This window comes from Pan paniscus, chromosome 18, assembly GCF_029289425.2.
Source record: "Pan paniscus chromosome 18, NHGRI_mPanPan1-v2.0_pri, whole genome shotgun sequence".
Taxonomy (NCBI): domain Eukaryota; kingdom Metazoa; phylum Chordata; class Mammalia; order Primates; family Hominidae; genus Pan; species Pan paniscus.
This window is the reverse complement of record NC_073267.2, coordinates 12,364,136-12,383,608: the sequence shown is the minus strand read 5'-3', so window position 1 is coordinate 12,383,608 and position 19,473 is coordinate 12,364,136.

Genomic DNA, 19,473 nt, shown 5'->3' with positions numbered 1-19,473 from the left:
GAGTTTGAGACTAGCCTGGGCAACTTGGTAAAACCCCATCTCTACAAAAGAAAAAAAAAAAATTAGTGTGGCATGGTGGTGTGCATCTGTGCTCCCAGCTCCTCACGAGGCTGAGGTGGAAGGATCAAGTGAGCGCAAGAGGTTGAGGCTCCAGTGAGCCACGATCACCCCACTGTGCTGTAGCCTGGGTGACAGTGAGATTCTGTCTCAGAAAAAACAAAGTATAACATTGCTTTGCTTCTGAGGATACTGTTGGCTTTCCGAATCAGTGGGTCTGACTTGAGGTCTGTGATGTGACCCTTTTCCTCACCTGCTCAACCATTATTCACATGGACTCCATCATATTCATTAGTAGTCATTCCCAGAGTGGCCCAGTGAGGGTCTCGCTGTATGAGAGTCGGCTACGGAATTTAGGAGAAACAGAAGTTTCTTGGCTTTCATGCTGAGCTTGTTGGTCTAAGCTTATGAGTCACTGGATTAGCATCCATATGGGAAGGGAAATTAACATGGAGTCATTTATACAGGGACTAAATTGAATCCTACCTACTGGAGGCAAGAACATGATTTATCTTCCATAAGCCTTATCCTCTTCCTCCTTATTCCTCAGTCCATATGGATTTGCTTATGTATGACAACTCCAAGGAATCTTGGAAGAGTAGATTGCTAACGTTTCCACAATTGTCAAGTATATTCTGAAGCAGTAAACACCTTTTTAGGTACTTGGCCTTTCACTGGTTGTGAATTGGTATGCATCCGTAGTAGTAAGTTCACAGATTCACTGCAGTGCAGGAATGTTCTTGCATGCCAAAGACTCAACTGCTTTCAAAGATAATGTGGGTGCTAGATGCAGTGGCTCACATCTGTAACCCTGTTAGGGTGACCAGACCCAACACCAGGTCGTGGGGGTGACAAAGTCCAGTGGAGTCAAAGGATTGAGAAAAAGACAGTTTGAGAGAGAAGAAGGACCAGCAGACCATCGGGATTGTGGAGGCTGTGAAGGCCCTGAGCTCTGGGAGCCCACGCTATTTATTGGTGATCCAACAAAGAAACAGATGGTGAGAATGTGGAGGTCAGAAGGGCACCTTGCTTTAAGCACATGATTTACAGCTGTGATGGTTTAGCATTTGCTCTGCTACTTGAGATAATGGAGAGCAGGTTCTTTTAACTCAAGTTACAGTCGATCCTGGGAGAGCAAGGAGCCAGCAAGTCTAGACATTCCAGAGCCACAGGCCCTGGATTCTATCCAAGCCACGAGGGATTTTATGCCCTGGGCTTAGATTATGGTGCGTCAGGGCAGCCTTCCACCCTTTAGCGCAGAGCTTGGTGTTCCAAAGACCACAAGGGGTTTTAGACCCTTGACCCTGGACATATTCCAAGACTCTTACATTATGTCAGAATGGAAGCCCTGCCTCAGCTTCTCCCAACACTCAGCTTTTCCCAACATAATCCCAGCACTTTGGAACGCTGGGTGGATTGCTTGAACCCAGGAGTTCGAGACCATCCTGGGCAATATGGCAAAACCCCATCTTTACCAAAAACAAGCTGGGTGTGGTGGAACATGCCTGTGGTCCCAGCTTCTTGGGAGGCTGAGGTGGGAGGATTGCTTGAACCCGGGAGGTAGAGGCTGCAATGGGCCATGATCACGATCCTGCACTCCAGCCTGGGCAACAGAGAGAGACAGTCCCTGGCCCACTGCCCCCTTCCCTGGCCCAGTCTCAAAAAAAATGAGGCTGGGCGTGGTGGCTTACATCTGTAATCCCAGCCAAGGCTGGCAGATCACTTGAGGCCAGGAGTTCTGAGACCAGCCTGGCTTACATGGTGAAACCCCATCTCTACTAAAAATACAAAAACTAGCCGGGCATGGTGGGAGGCACCTGTAATCCCAGCTACTTGGGAGGCTGAGGAAGGAGAATCACTTTAACCCGGGAGGTGGAGGTTGCAGTGAGCTGAGATCACACCACTGCACTCCAGCCTGGGTGGCAGAGCAAAACTGAAAAAAAGAGAAAAAAAAAAAACATCTGGCTCTCCCTGAAATTAGAGGAGTCTAGCCTGCTTTTGCTGCTTTTTGGTAGCGAGGGTAGCGGGCAGTGGGGGAGATGGTCTTACTCTGTTTCCCAGGCTGGAGTGCACTAGTGCCATCACAGCTCCAGCCTCAATTTCCTGGGCTCAAGGCGATCTTCCCACCTCAGCCTCCCAAGTAGCTCAGACTACAGGGGCATGCCATCACAGCTGGCCAGTTTTTACGTCTTGCGTAGAGATGGGTTTTCCCTGTGTTCCCGAGGCTGGGCTCGAACTCCTGGGCTCAAGTCCTCCTGCCTCAGCCTCCCAAAATGTTCAGATTACAGGCATGAGGCAGCATGCCCAACCTGTTTTTGCATTTCAGTAACACAAATTGTAATGTTAACTTTTTAAATTATGAAAGCATCTAAAATATAAAATTATTTGTAACCCCACTGTCCTTTTGGGCTTCTGTAAATGAATATACATCTAAAATGTGGGGGTTTAGCTTAATTGATTGTTTTCCATAGAAACTAGGTTTTATGGGAAGATGGTTGGATAGACTTGTTTCACTTAAAGGTCTGATTTGTGTAGGACAAACCCACATATGTAATCGTGCCAGTCTGTTCTCTGCATGACATAATTTTCCAGCAGTAGCTGTGTGGTTTTTGTAATCCTATCATCTAGTCAGTTCAAGATTTTGCAACACTGTGTGATTCTTTGCTCCGTAGTTCAGTCTTGTTGAACATGACACAGGTGTTTACTTTCCTGTTCTTGCATCTAGTTTCAGTCTAATAATGTTCTCTGTTGAAAAAGCTGGCTTCAATTTATTGAGTAAGATGCTGGTATTATCATCTAACATAAAACCTATCTTATAATAAAGTGTTGACACGTAATGAGTACTGTACTGAAAAACTGGTGGTATGTATATGGTTTGTACTGATTATGTATCACTTTTATACTATCAAAAAGTTGAAAAATCATAAAGTTGAATCATCCTAAAATGGGTACATTCTGTACTATGTTTCCAAGGCTTCAGAAGTGTTGCATACACATTCCTAGCCAGCTGATAGTGCTAGGAGCCAATAGTAGTCTCCCCTGGGGGCCAAGAGGAGGACGAAATCTCTACTATGGTATATGATGTTCTCGTGGGCCAAGTATGAGGGTGATATTTCATTGTTGGCACTGGGTTTCTGGAATCCATCCTCTTCACCAGGGAGATTTAATGAACCAAATGAGATCTGATGGGAGAAATTTGAGTGTAACGTTTTTGTTCTGAAGGAAGTAATTGAGTTTTAGTTCATTTGTTTTTTAGGAATCGTAATAATTAAAATTTCATTTTAAATGCCATGAATGTATTTAAGTCAATCCAACTGTATAATAAACATCACATTGTGGCTGGGCACGGTGGCTCACGCCTGTAATCCCAGCAGTTTAGGAGGCTGAAGTGGGCAGATCACCTGAGGTTGGGAGTTCGAAACCAGCCTGGCCAACATGGCAAAACCTTGTCTCTACTAAAAATACAAAAATTAGCCGATACGGTAGTGGACATCTGTAATCCCAGCTACTCAAGAGGCTGAGGCAGGATCCGTCTCAAAAAAAAAAAAAAAAAAAAGTCCAGGCGTGGTGGCTCACACCTGTAATCCCAGCACTTTGAGAAGCCGAGGCAGGTGGATCACGAGGTCAGGAGATCGAGACCATCCTGGCTCGATCTGTACTAAAGATACAAAAAATTAGCTGGGCGTGGCGGCATGCGCCTGTAGTCCCAGCTATTCGGGAGGCTGAGGCAGAAGAATGGTGTGAACCTGGGAGGTGGAGCTTGCAGTGAGCCGAGATCACGCCACTGCACTCCACCCTGGGCGACAGAGCGAGACTCCGTCTCAAAAAAAAAAAAAAAATTATATATATAATCACATTGTATTTCAGTCTCCTTGAGAAATACTAAAATGAGGGTACCAAGAAGTTGCTCTACTTTCTGTATATGGGTGTTTAAGAGCCAGGAAATCTTGCCATTTAGTTAAATGTTTGAAAGTTCTGCACTCCCTACAGTTTTTTTTCTGAAATTGTTGCGGTATTTCTTGCCTACAGATAGTATTAATATTCAAAAACCAAGATTCCCAATTTGGACTTTATGAGCCATGAGAAACCTTCATCAATCCTTGAATCCTAAGGAAATTAATGCAACTGATCAAAGACCATGAATGAAATTTGGTTATGGGGATTATTATTTCAGTATAGTGGTCCTGGAGAGAAAAAATGGCAAATTATTTAGGTGGTTCTACTTAACCCCAGATTATAACATAGCAGTCCAACACTTAAAATGATTAATATCTCCTGTTATATAACTCTGCTGGGTCATTTTCTTATTTTCTTTTTTTTCTTTTCTTTTCTTTTTTTTTTTTTTTTTTTTTGAGATGGAGTCTTGCTCTTGTCACCCAGGCTGGAGTACAATGGTGCAATCTCAGCTCACTGCAACCTCCGCCTCCTGGGTTGAAGCGATTCTCGTTCCTCAGCCTCCTGAGTAGTTGGGATTACAGGCGCACACCACCACGCCCGGCTAATTTTTGTATTTTTAGTAGAGACGGGGTTTCACCATGTTAGTCAGACTTGTCTAGAACTTCTGACCTCAGGCGATCCGCCCGCCTCAGCCTCCCATAGTGCTGGGATTACAGGCGTGAGCCATAACATCTTACCACTTGCTACACTTTTAAACTTAGATTGTGCATTTTGGGGGACGTGGTGATGGAAATAATGGGAAGGCTGGCAAATCTTCTACAAGCCGCCCCTTTTCTACTGAATGGAGCAATGGGCCTCAGAAACAGAAATGAAAGAACGTGGCTGGAAGTGGTGGCTGACACCTGTAATCCCAATATTTAGGGAGGCAGAGGTGGGGAGATCAGGAGTTCGAGACCAGCCTGGCCAACATGGCGAAACCCCATGTCTACTGAAAACACAAGAATTAGCCAGGCCTGGTTGTGCACGCCTGTAGTCCCAGCTACTCAGGAGGCTGAGGCAGGAGAATCGCTTGTGTCTGGGAGGCGGAGGTTGCAGTGAGCCAAGATTGCACCACTGAATTGCAGCCTGGACGACACAGCAAGACTCCATCTCAAAAAAAAAAAAAAAAATGTAACTAACTGTACCCAGCAAAACAAGGACCATTCAAGCAGACCTTAAGAGCTCCTGCTGGGCATGGTGGCTTATGCCTGTAATCCCCACACTTTGGGAACTCGAGGCAGGAAGATCACTTGAGCACAAAAGTTTGGGAACAGCCTAGGCAACATAGCCGGCCCTTGTCTCTACAAATAAATACTGGCCGGGTGATCAGTCACAGTGGGTCACCCCTGTACTCCCAGCACTTTGGGAGGCCAAGGTGGGCAGATCACTTGAGGTCAGGAGTTCAAGATCAGCCTGATTAATATGGTGAAACCCCATCTCTACTAAAAATACAAAAATTTGCCAGGCATAGTGGTGTGTGCCTGTAATCCCAGCTACTTGAGAGGCTGACGCAGGAGAATCGTTTGAACCCAGAAGGCAGAGGTTGCAGTGAGCCGAGATCGGGCCACTGCACTCCAGCCTGGGCGACAGAGTGAGACTCCGTCTCAAAAAAAAAAAAAAAAGAAAAAGAAAAAAAAAAAAAGAAAGGATCACATTGTATTTCAGTCTCCTTGAAAATACGAAAATGAGGGTACCAAGAAGTTGCTAAGTGTCATCCTATTCGTAACACCTGGCCAAAAAACCCTTGCTCTATTTTCCATATATGGGTGTTTAAGAGCAAAGAATTCTTGCCATTTAGTTAAATATTTGAAAGTTCTGCACTCCCTACATTTTTTTTTTCTGAAATTGTTACGATTTTTCTTGCCTACAGATAGTATTAATATTCAAATACCAAGATTCCCAATTTGGACTTTATGAGCCACGAGAAACCTTCATCAATTCTTGGATCCTAAGGAAATTAGTGCAACTGATCGAAGACCATGAATAAAATTTTGGTTATAGGGATCATTTCAGTATAGTGGTCCTGGAGAGAAAAAATGGCAAATTATTTAGGTGGCTCTACTTAACCCCAGATTATAACATTGCAGTCCAGCACTTAAAATGATTAGTATCGGCTGGGCGCGGTGGCTCACACCTGTAATCCCAGCACTTTGGGAGGCCAAGGCAGGTGGGTCACGAGGTCAGGAGTTCGAGACCATCGTGGCCAATATGGTGAAACCCCATAAAAACACAAAAATTAGCCAGGTGTGGTGGTGCGCGCCTGTTGTCCCAGCTACTCAGGAGGCTGAGGCAGAAGAATTGCTTGAACACAGGAGGCGGAGGTTGCAGTGAGCCGAGATCGTGCCACTGCACTCCAGCCTGGGTGACAGAGCCAGACTCCATCTGAAAAAAAAAAAGGAAAGAAAAATAAATAAAAGATTAGTATCACCTGCTTATATAACTCAGCTGGGTCATTTTCTTTTTTCTTTTTCTATTTTTTTTTTGAGACGGAGTCTTGCTCTTGTCAACCATGCTGGAGTACAGTGGTGAGATCTCAGCTCACTGCAACCTCCGCCTCCTGGGTTCAAGCAATTCTCATGCCTCAGCCTCCTGAGTAGCTGGGATTATAGGCGCACACTACCACGCCCGGCTAATTTTTATATTTTTAGTAGAGACGGCGTTTCACCATGTTGGCCAGGCTTGTCTAGAACTCCTGACCTCGGGCGATCCGCCTGCCTCAGCCTCCCACAGTGCTGGGATTACAGGCGTAAACCACTACACCTGACCAGTTGCTACGCTTTTAAACTTAGGTTGTGCATTTTGGGGGATGTGGTGATGGAAATCATGGGAAGGTTGGCAAATCCTCTCCAAGCCACCCCTTTTCTACTGAATGGAGCAATGGACCTCAGAAACAGAAATGAAAGAAAGTGGCTGGATGTGGTGGCTGACGCCTGTAATGCCAGTACTTAGGGAGGCAGAAGTGGGGAGATCACCTGAGGTCAGGAGTTCGAGACTCAGCCTGATTAGCCGGGCGCGGTGGCTCACGCCTGTAATCCCAGCACTTTGGGAGGCCAAGGCAGGCAAATCAACTGACGTCAGGAGTTCGCGACCAGCCTGACCAACACGGAGAAACCCTGTCTCTACTAAAAATACAAAATAAGCCAGATGTGGTGATGCATGCCTGTAATCTCAGCTACTTGGGAGGCTGAGGCAGGAGAATTGCTTGAACCTGGGAGGCGGAGGTTGCGGTGAGCCAAGATGACGCCATTGCACTCCATCCCGGGCAACAAGAGCGAAACTCTGTCGCAAAAAAAAAAAAAAAAAAATTAGCTGGGCGTGGTGGTGCACACTTGTAGTCCCAGCTATTTTGGGAGCCTGAGACGAGAATCGCTTGAACCCAGGAGGCGGAGGTTGCAGTGAGCCGAGAAGGTGCCACTGCACTCCAGCCTGGGCGATAGAGGGAGATTCCATCTAAAAAAAAAAAAAAAAAAAAATTGAGTATCTCATTATGTTGTCCAGTTTGAACTCCTGGCCTCTAGTGATCCTTCCATCTCAGCCTGCCAAAGTGCTGGGATTATAGGCATGAGCTACTGTGCCTGGCCAGTGCTTATTTTTTCTCTCCAAAATGGGATTAGTATCACAAAATATTTTCATGCCTTCTGCACCCTTTAGTCTGTAAATAAAACCTGTAAATAATAATAATACACATAGTTCCACTTCCAAGCATAAGCACAGTTAATATTTAATATCTTGATTTTTTTACAGTATTTTTTCCTGTGCTTATTTTTCTTTTCTTTCTTTCTTTTTTTTTTTTTTTGAGACAGAGTCTCGCTCGGTCGCCCAGGCTGGAGTGCAGTGGCGCGATCTCAGCTCTCAGCTCTCAGCTCACTGCAAGCTCCGCCTCCTGGGTTCACGCCATTCGCCTGCCTCAGCCTCCTGAGTAGCTGGGACTACAGGCACCCACCACCATGACCGGATAATTTTTTGTATTTTTAGTAGAGCTGGGGTTTCACCGTGTTAGCCAGGATGGTCTCGATCTCCTGACCTAGTGATCCACCCGCCTCGGCCTCCCGAAGTGCTGGGATTACAGGCGTGAGCCACTGCGCCCGGCTCCTGTGCTTATTTTTCTCCCTTTGTTTCCTTCTGGTCTATATTTTCCAAGATTCCTTCAATGATATGATTTTGTAGTGAACAAATGCCAGCCCTCCTTTAACTCATCCCTCTGAAATGTCTATTATTGAGAGCATGATAAAAATATTTAAAGATTTCTGGTGGGGGCAGGTGGTATTTCTGAAAAATGCACACTCCTGGTCCTGCTGCAGACCTGCTTAACTGGAATTACTGTATACATGCGGGACTTAGGAATCTGTGTTTTGACCAAGAGGCCAGGTGATTCTTCTGCTCAGTTAGTGCTGGGAAACAGTGCTATGAAGGATACTGTGGCTAGAAGTCGTCCTGTCGTCCTGCCTCACAGTAACATCGTTACCGAATTCTCAGCAGGTGAACCAAATGAAATGGTCAACTGAAAGCCAACCAGGGTAAAACAGGTCTTTTATTTCTTGTTGTTGTTATTATTATTTTTTTTATGTGGGGACATTCAAGTGAACTGCTATATGCATTTGCCCCCAGTCTCTCCTTGTGAGAAGTGAATTTCTTCAACGTTTATAGAACTGAGGTATTACATTATTGGATGAATTAAGAAAACAATCTAACCTGATGTGTGAAAATTTCTGCTTGTGAGAATCCGTGTTATTTCAATTATACAATCAAGAGCCTAATTCGTATAAAAGAAACACAGCAGCTCGTTGCTCATCTTTTTATCTAAGGACGGTTTGTCTTGACAGAGGGTGTCTGGCTGTTTTGGGGAAACTATTCCTGACCTTATTTTGACTAAAAAGTTGCCTGCCGTACCAGGTGAGAGAAGCTATCATTTCTTTTATAAAACTTTTAGCTTGCTTTTTGTTAAGTGTGTTTGAAAGTCACTTAAAAGGCTGTCTTAAATATGAATATTGTTAGTCGGGCTGGATATCTTTTTTATATTAAGTTATGATTTATATTTCTTCAGAGATCTAGTCTCTTGTTGATCTCCCTTGACTATTTTTCTGTTAGGCTGTTGGATTTCTCTTTTTTTCTTTCTTTTTCTTTTTTTTTTTTTTTTGAGACAGGGTCTCTGTTGCTCAGGCTGAAGTGCAGTGGCATAATCTCAGCTGACTGCCTCCTGAGTAGCTGGGATTACAGGCACGTGCCACCATGCTCTGCTAATTTTTGTATTTTTATTGGAGACGGGATTTCACCATGTTGGCCAGCCTGGTTTTGAACTCTTGACCTCAAGTGATCTACTCTCCTTGGCCTCCCAAAGTGTTAGCATTACAGACGTGAGCTATTGTGCTTGGCTTTAAAAAAATTTTTAGACTTTTTGTAGAGACAGGGGTCTCACTAAGTTGCCCAGGCTGATCTCTTTTTTTTTTTTTTTTTGAGAGTGTCTCGCTCTGTCGCCCAGGCTGGAGTGCAGTGGTAGGATCTCGGCTCACTGCAAGCTCCGCCTCCCGGGTTCACGCCATTCTCCTGCCTCAGCCTCCCGAGTAGCTGGGACTACAGGTGCCTGCCACCACGCCCGGCTAATTTTTTGTATTTTTAGTAGAGACGGGGTTTCACCCTGTTAGCCAGGATGGTCTCGATCTCCTGACCTTGTGATCCACCCGCCTCGGCCTCCCAAAATGCTGGGGTTATAGGTGTAAGCTACTGTGCCTGGCCCTAAACTGGTTCTTGAAAAAGGTGGCAGATCAATACGCCCCTGCAAAGCAGGGGGAAAAAACAAACATTTGCCATTTAATAACGTAGGCAGGAAAGATAAGCTAAAAAAAATCAAAGAGAATTATTCCTATTTCATACCAACAGTCTCTTTTTTTTTTTTTTTTTTTTTTTTTGAGACGGAGTCTCACTCTGTCGCCCAGGCTGGAGTGCAGTGGCGCGATCTCAGCTCACTGCAAGATCCGCCTCCCGGGTTCACGCCATTCTCCTGCCTCAGCCTCCCGACTAGCTGGGATTACAGGCGCCCGCCACCACCCCAGGCTAATTTTTTGTATTTTTAGTAGAGACGGAGTTTCACCATGTTAGCCAGGACGGTCTCGATCTCCTGACCTCGTGATCCGCCCGCCTCAGCCTCCCAAATTGCTGGGATTACAGGCGTGAGCCACCGCACCCGGCCCATACAACATTCTTAAGTCTAGATAATGGGAACTAATAAGTTCCCAAAACTGAATGAAGAGACAAAAACCTAAAAACTGGAAGAGAAAAGACAGTGAGATTTCACTTAATAATATTGTGGGCCAGGTGCGCTGGCTCACATCTATAGTCCTAGCACTTTGGACGGCTGATGTGGGTGGATCCCCTGAGCTCAGACCAGCCTGGGTAACATGGCAAACCCCGTGTGTACTAAAAATACAAAAATTAGCTGGGCAAGGTGGCTTAGTCTCAGTCACTCTGGAGGCTGAGGGAGGAGGATCACTTGAGTGTGGAAGGCGGAGGTTGCAGTGGGCCGAGACCACGCCAATGCACTGCCAGCCTGGATAACAGAGCAAGCAAGATCCTATCTCAAAAAATAAAATAATATCATGCATACAAATCTTGAGTTGTTGCCATTATAATTCAAAGATTCCCAATTCATTCTGCGAAAGTAATTTTTTCAGTACTCAAACCTAGTAGTTTTCTTCCCCAGAAAAACTCCTATCACCTGGTCTTAAGATAAATGTTAAGACACCACGTACTGCTTAACCAGGATAATAACAGCTTAGGAGAGCTTATCTGAGGAATGTAAGGATGGCTAAACATTAGGGAATCAGAAACAAAAATTGTTAGTAAACTAAAGAACACAGCATAGTTAGCCAGAAATGCTAAGAAAATTCAGCTACAAAACTTACCAGCAATTTAGGGTTAAAACATCATATGAAATGGCAAATTAATAAAATGGTGCCATTAACGGTGAGTTCAAACCTAAAAGGCCAAAACCATTAGTATTTGTCATTGTTTTCATTAGTGTTTTTTTTGTTCCTACATACCGTAAAATTTTGTGACAAACTCTGTTCCACCTAGTATTTAATCTGACACCTAAAATGTTTAGTGTATACAGTTGCAAAGACATAATTACTTGCCATTGTGTAAATAGTGATCTTTGAAACTAAAACTAATCCATTCTCAAATACATCTGTTGGACTCTAAATACCTAAGGGAGTTGATCGTCACCATCACCCACTTAAAGAAAACACCTGGGCCACGTGTGGTGGCTCACACCTGTAATCCCAGCAGTTTAGGAGGCCGAGGCAGGAGGATTGCCTGACCCTAGAAGTTTGAGACCAGCTTGGGCAACAAGGTGAAACCCTGTCTCTACAAAAACATACAAAAAAAATAAGCCATGGGTGGTGGCAGGCGCCTGTAGTCCCAGCTACGTGGGAGGCTGAGGTGGGAGGATCACTTGAGTCTGGGAGGCAGCAGTTGCAGTGAGCTGAGATTGCGCCACTGCACTCCAGCCTGGGGAAAAGAGCAAGACCCTGTCTCAAAAACAAAACATAACAAAAAAACCGGTTGGGCGTGGTGGCTCAAGCCTGAAATCTCAGCACTTTGGAAGGCCGAGGCGGGCAGATCACGAGGTCAAGAGATCAAGACCATCCTGGCCAACATGGTGAAACCCTGTCTCTATTAAAAATACAAAAGTTACCCAGGCGTGGTGGCACATGCCTGTAGTCCCAGCTACTCGGGAGGTTGAGGCAGGAGAATCAGTTGAACCCAGGAGGTAGAGATTGCAGTGAGCTGAGATCACACCACTGCACTCCAGACTGGTGACAGAGTGAGACTCCGTCTCAAAAAAAAAAAAAAAAAAGCAAGGTTTTACCATTTTTTCTCTTTGAATTTTTTTTCACTCCAGTTGTCCACATGATTTTATATTAATGTAGTATTATTTTATTTTTTTTGAGACAGAGTTTTACTCTTGTTGCCCAAGCTGGAATGCAGCAGTGCGATCTCGGCTCACTGTAACTTCTGCCTCCAGTGTTCAAGCGATTCTCCTGCCTCAGCCTCCTGAGTAGCTGGGATTACAGGCTTCTGCTACCACACCCAGCTAATTTTAGTATTTTTTGTAGAGACAGGGTTTCATCACGTTGGCCAGACTGGTCTCGAACCCCTGACCTCAGGCGATCCACTTGCCTTGGCCTCCCAAAGTGCTGGGATTACAGGCATGAGCCACTGTGCCCAGCCTTCTTTTTTTAGAATTGAGATGGGGCCTTGCTGTCTCCCAGGCTGGAGTGCAGTGGCACAATCAAGGCTTACTGAAGCCTCAGCTCTCAGGGTATCTGGTACTACAGGCACGTGCCACCATGCGTGGCTAATTTTTTGTATTTTATTTTATTTATTTATTTTTTGTAGAGACAGGGTTTTGCCACGTTCCCCAGGCTAGTCTTGAACTCCTGGGCTCAAGCGATCCACCTGCCTCGGCCTCCCAAGCATGAGGATTCATTTTCAGAAGCAGTCTTTTTGGATGTCTTGAGATAGCTTCATGAAATTTCACTTGTAAACCAGAAGTCTCAGAAGGTCTCAATCACTGTAGAGGTTTATTTTAGCTAACATTGAGGACATGCCCAGGAAATAGACAGAAGGCACAAGAGGATCTGGAGTCTGCACTTTTTCCAAAGAGGATTTAAAGGGCTTCAATATTTAAAGGGAAAAAGTGGGCAGGAGGGGAAAGGTGAAAAGAAAAAATGGAGAAGGATAGGGTAGCATTGTAATGAGGCTTTCAGCACTCACTCAATCCACGTGTTGCATGTGAAAAGGAAGGAGAGGAAGAACAATCAAGTCTTTCTCTTGAACTTGGGCAATCTGTACTTGACCTGTAGATAAACATAGAAATCAAATATGCGGCCGGGTGCAGTGGCTCACGCCTGTAATCCCAGCACTTTGGGAGGCCGAGGCGGGTGGATTACGAGGTCAGGAGATCGAGACCATCCAGGCCAACGTGGTGAAACCCTGTCTCTACTAAAAATACAAAAAATTCGCCGGACGGGGTGGCAGGCGCCTGTAATCCCAGCTACTTGGGAGGCTGAGCCAGGAGAAATGCTTGAACCCGGGAGGCAGAGGTCCGCGGTGAGCCGAGATTGCACCATTGCACTCCAGCCTGGGCAAAAAGAGTGAAACTCCGTCTCAAAAAAAAAAAAAAAAAAAAAATCAAATATGCATGGGTCTCAGCGTGGGTGGGTCAGCAATTTATAGTCTCTTCTTGTCTCCTACCTATGAAGATAAGCTATTAATTTACATTGTCAGGGTAAGAAAGTCCCCGTTGTGAGGCGTGTGGCCTTCTATCTTATAGCTATCTGTTTAGGAACAAAAGGAAAGGCAGATTTTGTTTTGTGTGACTCGATTTCCAAGCTTAACTTTTCCCCTAGGCATAGTGAGTTTGGGGCTGAGATTTTGTTTTCTTTTCACACTGTAAAGATGTATCTTTTTATTTCCTTTTTTAAAAAATTTGAAACAGGGTCTTGTCCTGTCACTCTGGCTGGAATACAGTGGCATAATCATAGCTCACTGCGGCCTCCATCTCCTGGGTTCAAGTGATTCTCCTGCTTCAGCTTCCCAAGTATCTGGGACTACAGGCATGTTCTACCAGAACTGGATAAATTTTTTATTTATTTTTTATTATTATTTTTTTTGAGAAGGAATATCGCTCTGTCGCCCAGGCTGGAATGCAGTGGTGCAATCTCGGCTCACTGCAAGCTCCATCTCCCGGGTTCACGCCATTCTCCTGCCTCAGCCTCCCAAGTAGCTGGGACTAAAGGCGCCCGCTACCATGCTTGGCTAATTTTTATGTATTTTTAGTAGAGATGGAGTTTCACCATGTTAGCCAGGATGGTCTCGATCTCCTGACCTTGTGATCTGCCCTCCTCGGCCTCCCAAAGTGCTGGGATTACAGGCGTGAGCCACTGTGCCCGGCTATTTTCTTAAAATTTTTAGTAGAGGCAGGGTCTCACTATGTTGTCCAAGCTGGTCTTGAACTTCCAAGCTGAAGCAGTCCTCCCATCTTGGCCTCAAAAAATGTCGGGATTACCAGCATTTTTGTGAGTGAGCCACCGCACCCAGCCAAAAGATGTATTTTAAACCATTAAGAACTCTGACCTCCTGAGAGTCTCCTCAGAGGGGAATTTGGGTGCCTCTTAGAGGCCAGCCCTTTAAATTACCCTCAGGATATGAGACAGGGTGAAGGGAGTTCTGACTGAAAATGCATAGTAGGCCCAGGGTGGTGCTTATGCCTGTAAACCCAGCATTTGGGGAGGCCGAGGCGGGCATATCACTTGAGGTGAGGAGTTCGAGACCAGCCTGGCCAACGTGATGAAACCCCGTCTCTACTAAAAATACGAAAATTAGCCAGCCATGGTGGTGGGCACGTGTAATCCCAGCTACTCGGGAGGCTGAGGCAGGCGAACTGCTTGAACCCGGGAGGTGGAGGTTGCAGTGAGATAAGATCGCACCACTGTACTCCAGCCTGGGCGACAGAGTGAGACTCTGTCTCATTTAAAAAAAAAAAGAAAAAGGGCCAGGCACGGTGGGTCATGCCTGTACTCCCAGCACTTTGGGAGGCCGAGGCAGGCAGATCATGAGGTCGAGAGATTGAGACCATCCTGGTCAACATGGTGAAACCCTGTCTCTACTAAAAATACAACAATTAGCTGGGTGTGGTGGCACACGCCTGTAGTCCCAGCTACTAGGGAGTCTGAGGCGGGAGCATCATTTGAACCCAGGAGGCAGAGCTTGAAGTGAGCCAAGATCGCGCCACCGCACTCCAGCCTGGCAACAGAGTGAGACTCCATCTTAAAAAAAAAAAAAAAAAAGAAAAAGAATGCATAGTAGATGCAATTCACAGAAAAGAAGAAAAGATTCTATTTACACTTTTTGTATTTGAGCTTTCATAGACTTTTTCTTCCCTTAACCACTGCAGCAAAAAATCACCATGTACCAACCTATCCAAACTTATCCATGGATGAATCTATCCAGAAGACGGGAGTTCCGATGCTTGTCTTGCTCTGAATGTCTGCTTGTCACCTGCTTAGGGTTATCGACTGTGATTCTGGGACTCATTGTTGTTCTACAGGACCCCTCTGACTCTGTGGTTTTCTCTACTGGATTAACAATGATAGCCATAGGTGCTTTTTTTGTTGTCCTCACTGGAGTGACAGCCCTGTGTACGGTTACAGTCGACGAGAACTTGCAGAAAACCACGAGGCTAAGACTAGGAGTGATACGAAAAAGCGGAAGTCTCCAAGGAACTACAGAGCCTTCCATGACTCACTCAATAATCGCTAGCACCTCGCTGTAGCTGTACATTGAACCCTGGCATCTTCGTCTGTGGAACTACGTCTCCTGAGCATTGTTTTTAAATAGAAATAAAATCTGGCTTTTAAAAAAACTCTTGTAATCCCAGCAGTTTGGGAGGCCAAGGTGGGTGGATCACAAGGTCAGGAGTTCGAGACCAGCCTGGCCAACATGGTGAAACCCCGTCTCTACTAAAAATGGAAAAATTAGCCAGGTGTGGTGGCAGCCGCCTGTAATTCCAGCTACTCTGGAGGCTGAGGCAGGAGAATCGCTTGAACCTGGGAGGCAGAGGTTGCAGTGAGCCGAGATTGTGCCACTGCACTCCAGCCTGGGCGACAGAGTGAGACTGTCTCAAAAAAAAAACCCTTCTAATTTTATAATGTTCTTATTCCCTAAAGCATAAGAGTCTGTCTGCAGAAGGACCTTCAGGTCATAACGATGCCTGTCAAATTCATGCCATCTGGCCGGGCACAGTGTCACTCACCTGTAATCCCAGCACTGTGGGAGGCTAAGGTGGGTGGATCGCTTGAGCCCAGGAGTTTGAAACCAGTATGGGCAACATGGTGAAACCCTGTCTCTAAAAAAAACAAAATACAAAAATTAGCCTGGGCATAGTGGTGGATGTCTATAGTTCCAGCTACTTGGGAGGCTCAGGCAAGAGAATCGCTTGAGCCCAGGAGGCGGAGGTTGCAGTGAGCCGAGGTTGTGCCACTGCACTCCAGCCTGGATGACACAATGAGACTGTCTTCCCCTCCCACTCAACAAAAAATTCCATGTCGTTGCCGGGCGCGGTGGCTCACGCCGTAATCCCAGCACTTTGGGAGGCCGTGGCAGACAGATCACGAGGGCAGGAGATCGAGACCATCCTGGCTAACACAGTGAAACCCTGTCTCTGCTAAAAATACAAAAAATTAGCCGGGTGTGGTTGCAGGCGCCTGTAGTCCCAGCTACTCTGGAGGCTGAGGCAGGAGAATGGCCTGAACCTGGGAGGCAGAGCTTGCAGTGAGCCAAGATCACGCCACTGCACTCCAGCCTGGGCAACAGATTGAGACTCCGTCTCAAAAAAAAAAAAAAAAATCCAAGTCGGCCGAGTGCGGTGACTCATGCCTGTAATCCCAGCATTTTGGGAGGTTGAGGTGGCTGGATCACTTGAGGCCAAGAGTTCAAGACCAGTCTGAGCAATATGGTGAAACCTCATCTCTACTGAAAATACAAAAACTAGCCAGGTGTGGTGGCATGCACTTGTAGTCTCAGCTACTTGGGAGGCTGAGGTGCAATAATTGCTTGAACCTGGGATGCAGAGGATGCTGTGAGCCAAGATTTCTGAATCAGGTCTTGGAAAACAACCTGTCTTTCTCCTGCCATTTTTCTCCCCAAGGCAGGAATCTTCTCACCTTTCTTCTTGCAGTTGGCTATAAAGTTCTGTGGCCAGGCACAGTGGCTCACGCCTGTAATCCCAGCACTTTGGGAGGCCGAGGTGGGTGGATCACGAGGTCAAGACCCAACCTGGTCAACATGATGAAACCCCATTTCTACTAAAAATACAAAAATTAGCTGGGCATGGTGGCACGTACCTGTAGTCCCAGCTACTCAGGAGGCTGAGGCAGGAGAATCGCTTGAAGCCAGGAGGAGGAGGTTACAGCGAGCCAAAATCTCACCACTGCACTCCAGCCTGGCGACAGAGCGAGACTCCGTCTCCAAAAACAAAAAAAGTAAATTCGGTGACGTACCTTGTCTGACAGTAGGTGACAATACTCCCATTTCAGAAGGGGTCTACCCCATATCCTGGAAGAAGGAATGTCGTCTAACCTACTTTGATTGCAGGTCACAATACCCCCTACTTCAGAGGAGATCCTGCCATATACCCTGGAAGAAGGGGCCACAGAAAGCATGAAGAATTGGAGCCTTGCTCTGTTTCTCCACTTCGTCTGTTAGATCATGGCCTTTGTGTCCAGTCATGTTTCTGTCTGGTTGTTCGTCACAACTATCCAGTGCCTAAGAGCACAGGGTTCAGGGAACTTCCAGAGAGCTGAACGTGGGGAGGTTCCTGGAGGGTGGCTGACCCAAGAAGGTCAGGGAAGCTCTGAGCTCCTTTCCCCACACCTCACCCTATGCATCTCTTCATCTGTATCCTTGGTAACATCTTTTTTATTTTTTTTAATTTTTTTTAGACAGTCTTGCTCTGTCGCCCAGGCTGGAGTGCAGTGGTGTAATCTTGGCTCACTGCAACCTCTGCTTCCTAGGTTCAAGTGATTGTCCTGACTCAACCTCCCAAGTAGCTGGGATTACTGTGCTATCACGCCCGGCTGTATTTTTTGTATTTAATACAAAAAACACAAAATTTTTGTATTTTTTAATAGAGACAGAATTTCTCCATGTTAGCTAGGCTGGTCTTGAACTCCTGATCTCAAGTGATCTGCCCACCTCAGCCTCCCAAAGTGCTGGGATTACAGGTACCCACCACCATGCCTGGCTACTTTTTGGATTTTTAGTAGAGAAGGGGTTTCACCATGTTGGCCAGGCTGGTCTTGAAGTCCTGACCTCAAGTGATCCACCTGCCTTGGCCTCCCAAAGTGTGAGCGGATGCCATCCTTGTGTGTGTGTGTGTGTGTGGTTTTTTTGTTTTGTTTTTTGAGACAGAGTCTCACTCTGTAGCCCAGGCTGGAGTGCAGTGGTGCAATCTCAGCTTACTTCAGGCTCTGCCTCTTAGGTTCAAGGGATTCTCCTGCCTCAGCCTCCTGAGTAGCTGGGATTACAGGTGTGAGCCCCCACACCAGGCTAATGTTTGGATTTGTAGTAGAGACAAGGTTTTGCCTTGTTGTCCAGGCTGGTCTCAAACTCCTGACCTCAGGTAATCTGCCTGCCTTTGCCTCCCAAAGTGCTAGGATTACAGGCGTGAGCCATCATCTCTTGCCCGGTAACATCCTTTATAATAAACCAGTAAATGTGTTTCCCTGGATTCTCTAAGCTGCATTAGCAATTAAATGAACCCAAAGAGAGGGTTGTGGGAACACCAAGTTGAAACAAGTCAGAAGTTCTGGAGGCTCAGATTTGTGACTGGTGGGAAGGGAGAGGGCTGCTTGGTGGGAGTGAGCCCTCAGCTGTGGGGCCTGATGCTATATCAGTGAGGTAGATACTGTCAGAATTGAGGCTGGGCGTGGTGCCTCATGCCTGTAATCCCAGCACTTTGGGAGGCCAAGGCAGGTAGATTGCTTGAGTTCAGGAGTTCGAGACTAGCCTGGTTAACATGGCAAAAGCCTGTCTCTATAAAAAATACAAAAACAGGCCAGGTGCTGTGGCTCACACCTGTAATCCAGCACTTTGGGAGGCCGAGGCGGGCAGATCACTTGCGCTCAGGAGTTTCAGACCAGCCTGGCCAACATTGTGAAACCCTGTCTCTACTAAAAATACAAAAATTATCAAAGCATGGCGGTGTGTCCCTGTAGTCCCAGCTACTCAGAAGGCAGAGGCAAGAAATTCGCTTGAACCTGGGATGTGGAGGCTGCAGTGAACCTAGACCGCGCCATTGCACTCCAGCCTGGGTGACAGAACAAGACTCCGTCTCAAAAAAAGAAAAACAAAACAAAACAAACAAAAACAGCCAGGCATGATAGCAGTTGCCTGTGGTCCAGCTACTTGGAAAGCTGAGGTGGGAGGATCACTTTGAGTCTGAGAGGTTGAGATTGAGCCACTGCACTCCAGCCTGTGCAACAGAGCTAGACCTTGTTTAAAAGGAAAAAAAAAATGCCGGGTGCAGTGGCTCATGCCTGTAATCCCAGAACTTTGGGAGGCCAAGGAGGGTGGATCACGTGAGGTCAGAAGTTCAAGACCAGCCTGGACAACATGGTGAAACCCTGTCTCTACTAAAAATACAACAATTACCCAGGCATGGTAGCAGGCACCTGTAATCCCAGCTAATCAGGAGGCTGAGGCAGGAGAATCACTTCAACCTGGGAGGCGGATGTTGCAGTGAGCCGAGATCATACCATGGCACTCCAGCCTGGGCGACAGAGACTCTGTGTCCCCCCCACCAAAAAAAAAAAAAAAAGTCGGAGGACACCCAGCAGATGTCTGATGTAGAATTGATTGGTTGCTTGGTGTGTGGGGAGAAATCCCTACACATTTGGTTACAGAAGTCTTCTGTGTCAT